This window comes from Scyliorhinus torazame, chromosome 18, assembly GCF_047496885.1.
Source record: "Scyliorhinus torazame isolate Kashiwa2021f chromosome 18, sScyTor2.1, whole genome shotgun sequence".
NCBI lineage: Eukaryota > Metazoa > Chordata > Chondrichthyes > Carcharhiniformes > Scyliorhinidae > Scyliorhinus > Scyliorhinus torazame.
The window spans coordinates 47,350,574-47,357,056 of NC_092724.1; the positions used below are offsets into that span (position 1 = coordinate 47,350,574).

The following is a 6,483-nucleotide window of genomic DNA, read 5'->3' on the forward strand; positions in this document are numbered from 1 at the left end:
GCTTGAAAGGGGTTGTTTCCCTTTGTGTGAGAGTCTAAGAACAAAGGACATAATTTCAGGTTGAGGGGTCGCCCATTTAAGTCAGGGGTGAGGAGGAATTTCTTCTCTAAGATGGTAATGAATCTGTGGAATTCTTTACTGTGGAAGGCTGTAGAGGCTGGGTTGTTATGTTTGTTCAAGGCTGAGATAGACAGATTTTTAATCAGTAAGGGAATCAAGGGTTATAGAATCAGAGAATCATACAATCACTACAATGCAGAAGAAGGTCATTCAGCTGGCCAAATCTGCACCGACCCTCTGAAAGAGCACCCTACCTAGGCCCATGCCTGCACCCTATCCCTGTGGTTATGGGGATAAGGCAGGAAATTGGAGTTAAGGTTTATTATATCAGATCAGTCATGATCTCATTGAATGGCAGAGAGATTCAATGGGCTGAATGGCCTATGTCTGCTCCTAAGCTTTAATAATAATAATCTTTATTAGTGCCACAAGTAGGCTTCCATTAACACGGCAATGAAGTTATTGTGACAATCCCATGGTTGCCACATTCCGGCGCCTGTTCGGGTATACAGAGGGAGAATTCAGAATGTCCAAATCACCTAACAGCATGTCTTTCGGGACTTGTGGGAGGAAACCGGAGCACCTAGAGGGAACTAATGCAGACACGGGGAGAACGTGCAGACTCCACACAGACAGTGACCCAAGCCGGGAATTGAATCTGGGCCACGGGCGCTGTGAAGCAACAGTGCAAACCACTATGTCACCGTGCCGCCCACAAACATTTTGAATCACTGTCGCTGCGAGCAGGGCTCGAACCTGCGCTGGGAAACCCCATTGGAGTTCAAGTCCAATGCCTTAACCACTTGCCATCACAGCTGGTATTTACGGTCTTAAGATTAATGTCCATAGCGCAGGACAAAACCGAGATCAAAGTGTTTGATATAAGAGAAATTAGATCAGGAAACAGTGGTTAAGTGACATACAGTTTGGTGTTTAAAAGCACTTGAATTGCTGGAGGAAGAGGTGATGGATGGAGGGAAGAGTGACACAGTTTTGAAGCCTCTGAAGTAATGAGTAGGTGATGGTGTGATGAACTGAGCAAGGATTTAAATGTAAGGAAGAAGATTTAGGACATGAATTTGTAATCAGTGAAGGGCAAGGGTGGAACATTTAGAGGAGCAGAGGCCCCAGCAGTATCAATAAAACTACATGAAATCTTGCATGAGCAGAGATTTTTACTCCTTGACTTGGGGAATGCAACAGAAGAGTTGATCCAGATACAGGAGCAGTATTAAAGGCAGTTGCCTCAGTGATGCTGATGGGTGTCTGACAACTCAGGAAATAGGTTGTTAAAATCCAGGATGGTTGAGTGAGAAAGGGGATAATGAACTATCTGCAAATGACCCGCCAGCTTCAAGTGGACCCTCACTCACTGCAAACCCACCCAAATGAAACCCGGATGACCTCGGCCTCCCAATCGGACATTGAAATAATTCAGAGGGGGCTCAAATGGGAAGAGGCTGTGAGATATTTTCTACCGGTTGGGGATTCTAAAATTCGGGGGTGGGGGGGTCATTCTCTGGAGAAGGGATCAATTATTCAAGGTTCAGATGAGGAGAAATCACTTCAGTCAAAGGGTTGTGAATCTTCAGAATTCTCTATCCCAGGGCTTGTTTTTGCTCGATCATTGGATATATTTAAGGCTGGGATAGACAGGTTTCTGGGGTGGGATTCTGCATTGGCTGACTCCAAAATCATGAAATGCAATTGGGCAGAGAATAGGTTCCGATGCTAAAATTGAGGTAGGCGCCAATTTAACGCCAAATCGCAATTCTCCGTCACTTGACAGCGGCGTCAATGCGGTTTGGAACACACGTACAGTCAACACCGTTTGCATATCATTAGCACCTTGCATATCAATACCCAACCTGGTATTCTCCGAGGCCTCAGCGATGCTCCGCCTCCGATGGGCTGAGCTCCCGATGGCGCGGCTCACTTGTGCTTTTAAACATCATGAAACCGGTGTTGTGGCTGCTGATGAAAAGAGAGGGGTTATGGAAAGAGTCCAACATTGTCATAGTTTGCTGACAGTTGTACTGGTGGCCGGGGGCTTCTGCTAGGGCTAGGGGAGTAGTGGGGGGGTAGCCATAAGGTTGGCTATGTGGTCGGGGTGGACAGGCATGGAACACCATTGGTGTAGCCGGCAGGCAGCCATGCAGCTGCACACACCGCTAACAGCCCACTGTCAACTTAGGACCACGGGTTGTAAAGGTGTGTGTGTGTGTGTCCCCCCCCCCCCCCCCAGGGCACCGCCCTAGGTGCCCTGTGACCCCAGCCAACCTATCAGCTGTATGGGCGCGCACCAGCATAACCAGTGCCATCTTGTTGGCTGGGATGAATGTCTGTGGGGATTGTAATGTGTCTATGCAGCTGCAGCTTGTCAGCCTCTCGAATGTCAATCAAGGACCCGCGAATCCTGCACCATTTTTCATTGGAATCGATTCTGTTCCATGCGGCGCCGGTACTAACCCCTCCACAATTGCTGAATCGGTCCAGTTTCGCCTCCAGTTTTTCTGTCGTGAAAGTCCACAAAATCTGCGTTGGTGTGAACACTTAGGCGCGATCTTCCATTGCCCGACGGCGTATCGTAATCACCGATTTGGCGGAGAATCCCTGTTTATGACCGAATTGTGGGCGGATCCTGTTTTCGGATGCTCCACCACCTCCAAACCGTCGTTATCGAGGAGGATGTGAACCCGGCGTGGTGGCTGCGGTATGTTTCCAGTGCCGCCACAGTCGGGGGGAGGGGGGGTGGGGGGAGCAGTGATGCTGGCTGGGGAGGGCTTAGGCGAGGGCTCGGGGGACTGGTGGGTGTGGCCCCGGGTGGTGATGGGATGTCCAGGGAGGCACTACCTGGCAGGTCGGGTCCATGCGTGACCGCTGCAGGTCATCGCCATGTGCATGCGTGGCGACGGGCCTGGCAATTCTTCAGGCGTTTATATCGGGAAGTTTGTGTGTTTTACGTGGCGCGACTGCAAGACCCTCACTGGTCGGAGGATCGGTGCTAGGGCCTCGCCGATTTTTTCGTCATAAAACCAGACATTTCCTCCAGACATAGTCTCAAAATCAGAGAATACAGTCCCCCATCTTTAACTTTGCAGTCTTTCTGAAGTGAATGTTATTGAATAATTGCGTGTTTGGTTTCATAAACATCCTGCAGCACGGTTCAAAAAATACTTCATTTTGTACCATTCATTTGTCCGAAAATAAATTACTCTACATTTCCAGCATTTTATCATAGCAGCACAGGTTCAGAAGCTGGGCTGACTTTGCATTAAATGAATTCTTTCACTATCAGCAGTTCTCTCAAGTAAACTTTAATTAAATGCAAAAGGCTGGTTTGGAGATTTGATATGACAAACCCACACCATACCACTGCTGAAAAGTGACTAAAGTGAAAGACTTCACTTTGTGTTTCTCTATGGGTTTCTGGTTGATAAACCAAACTTGATTAAGTGCTGGAACCATTATTCCAACATAAGTGTGTTGTATCTATCACTATTAACCTGATTATCGGTGACTCGCCCACCATTAATTTCAAGGTTTATGATTAGCTTAGTTTTGAGATAATACTTTCCTTGTGAATTAAGCAGACAAACAAAGTTCATGGAAGATCAATATTGGCCTGGATTTTGCGGCGTCCCTACCAGCGGGAACAGCCGTAAAATATCAGCCGATGAATTTGAAGCACAGAATGTCCTGTTCTGTCAGGTTCAGGAGACAGGCTTTGCTCGCTTGAAGATATCCTGGGGGGGGGATTCTCTCAGCCCATGCCGGTTCGGAGACTCGGCGGGCCGGGCACGATTCACGCGCCACCGCCGCGACGCCGGTCCGCCGATTCTCCGGTCACCGGCGCGATTGGCGCAGCGCCGGTTGGGGGCTGCTCTACACGGCCCCCCCCTGATAATTCTCTGCCCGGGATGGGCCGAGTGGCCGACCCACCCCTCCCTCTGGCGCCATTCACATCTGGTCTTACCCGACGGGACCTCGGCGTCCATCCTGTCGCGGGTTACCTGGTTGGGGGGGGGGGGGGGAAGGGGGGTCTGACCCCGGGGAGTGGGGGGGCCCTCCACCGCGGCCTGGCCCGCGATCGGGGTCTATCGATCGGCGGGCTGGCCTCTCCTGGTGGGGGCCTCTTTTACTCCACGCCGGCCCCTCTAGCCCTACGCCATGTTGCGTCAGGGCCGGTGCGGAGAAGGAAGCTACCGTGCATTCGCGCCGGTCGCAGTGCGCATGTGCAGACCCGCGGTGCCCATTTGACGCCAGTATCGGCAGCTGGAGTGGCGTGGGTCGCTCCAGTACCGTGCTGGCCTCCTGTCGGGCAGAGGATCACTACACTTAGCGGTCCGATGACGCCGTCGTTAAACCCTCCAGTTTTTACAACGGTCTCAACAGTCTGCCGTCAGAAGGGAGAATCACATCCCCTGAATCTTCATGGAGTCATAGGTTGGATTTGTGATGATTTCCCATGAGTTATGTCCTTGGATCTCAACCTTGATGTGATAGGGTTTTATTATCGGCAATATTACGGTTACTTTTCAGGGAAGGCTAATTACAATTTGGGAGAGGTCAATTCCTTTGTCCAGCAACTTGAGCAAATTATGAGCAATACAGGCAAGTGAGTGAAAGTGAAATGTTAACTGTACAGAATGAAATTGTTGATCAAATATTTATTTCTATAAAGAAATAAAATTGTATTCTACGCTTGTAATTTATCTATTATAATTATTATTATATAATTTAATACATTTAAGCATCATAAAAATATCAACAATGGAATGAATTATGCTTTACACTTTATGCAACTGGCTGACTTTGTTATAGTCAGACACAATAATTTTTCTTATTAATCTTTCATGTGGCGCCAGGTAATAAAATCAATGAAACATGCAAACTAGTGCAAATCTTCCACCAACTTTACCAGCCAAATTTATTTCACTTTCGGCATTATATGAACTTGTCCTCCTTTGAGGAGCTGATGCTTGCTACAATGTTGTTCCTCAGGAAATGGCACAAAAGCTATCATGACTCAATATGAGTGGATACACAAATACCTATCTGGGAGGCTCGATAGTGATCTGGAGCTATCATGGCTGACTTTTGTCCTCCTTATATTGGAGAGGCTTAGGTCAAGTGTATTATCTCTGCTGCCACCCCAGTATGGTTCAGTGCCAGATCAGGCAGTGCAGTTAACCAATTTCATTGTCATTTGGTCAGTCACCATAACGATCAAACGCACACATTAGTGTGGCTTTTTACTTGCTGATGCGTTAGTTGAAAGGGTTGGTGAAAAGTCAATGTAGATGAGACACCATCTGCTGGTGACGGGATTCTCTACTCCCACCGCTTGTCAATGGGATTTCCCATTGAAGCCACCCCATGCCACCGGGAAATTAGTGGGCTGCTGGCAGGAACAGAGATTCCCAATGGCTGGAGAATTCCAGCCACGGTTTTAACTCCACAGCTTGTGACATTTTGCTCTGACATTTTCCAAGCCCATGTGTCAGCTTGACTGATGGGTTTGGCTTCGGGCTGGGCGCAGAGCACTTTGGAGGGGGCCACAGGACTGGGTAGGGCTGATCTCCAAGCACAATGAGGGGGTTTGGTCTCAAAGAGGATCTGGAGCGAAATTCTCCGACCCCCCGCTGGGTCGGAGAATCGCCGGGGGCTGGAGTGAATTCCGCCCCCGCCGGTTGCCGAAGTCTCCGGCACCGGATATTCGGCGGGGGCGGGAATCGCGCCGCGCTGGTTGGCGGGCCCCCCCACGCGATTCTCCGGCCCGGATGGGGGCCCTTAAGGTTGGGGCTCGACCCCCAAAGATGCGGAGCATTCCGCACCTTTGGGGCGGCGCGATGCCCGTCTGATTTGCGCCGTTTTGGGTGCCAGTCGGCGGACATCGCGCCGTTTCCGGAGAATTTCGCCCCTGATACTTGATCCCAGAGGGAGTGACCAATCTCAGGAGGGAGGCTTCCAGTTCTTGCTACAGCTTTGTTTATTTTTCTCTGGGTCCACACTCATGCTTAACCAATCAAGCACAGTGAGCATAAATAGTAAACAGCCTCACATCAAACACAGAACAATTGAACCATTGAACGTTACAGGTTGGAGTGTGTGATGAAGGGGGAGTTTGGGGCAGGGTAGCGATTGGGATGGGGGGGAGAGCAATTGACTCGCTTGGCCCATAAGAAGTGCTGCGGGAGTGCTTGCCGCTTCCCTGGGCTGCCTTCACCCTGCTGCAGTTGTTGGTTTTCCAAACCTGGCCAGCCACATTTAAACTTGCAAAGCAGGTTAAATCTGAAGCTTCCGGTCTCTTTAATGTTCAAAGTGTCAATCTGCCTCCTGAGGGTGCGATGGCTGCACCTTGCCCCACCTCAGTAAAACTTAGAAATCAACAAGTTGGAGCTGATTTCCTAACACACTGAG

The 6,483-nt window shown here is 49.7% G+C and overlaps 1 non-coding gene across 1 annotated transcript; it reads right to left on the minus strand.

Annotated features, from left to right (window-relative positions):
- Positions 1-795: 795 nt before the first annotated feature.
- Positions 796-876, minus strand: trnas-uga (transfer RNA serine (anticodon UGA)). Its single transcript has one exon. It is a non-coding gene; the product is annotated as a tRNA-Ser (tRNA).
- Between the last annotated feature and the right edge of the window lie 5,607 nt (positions 877-6,483).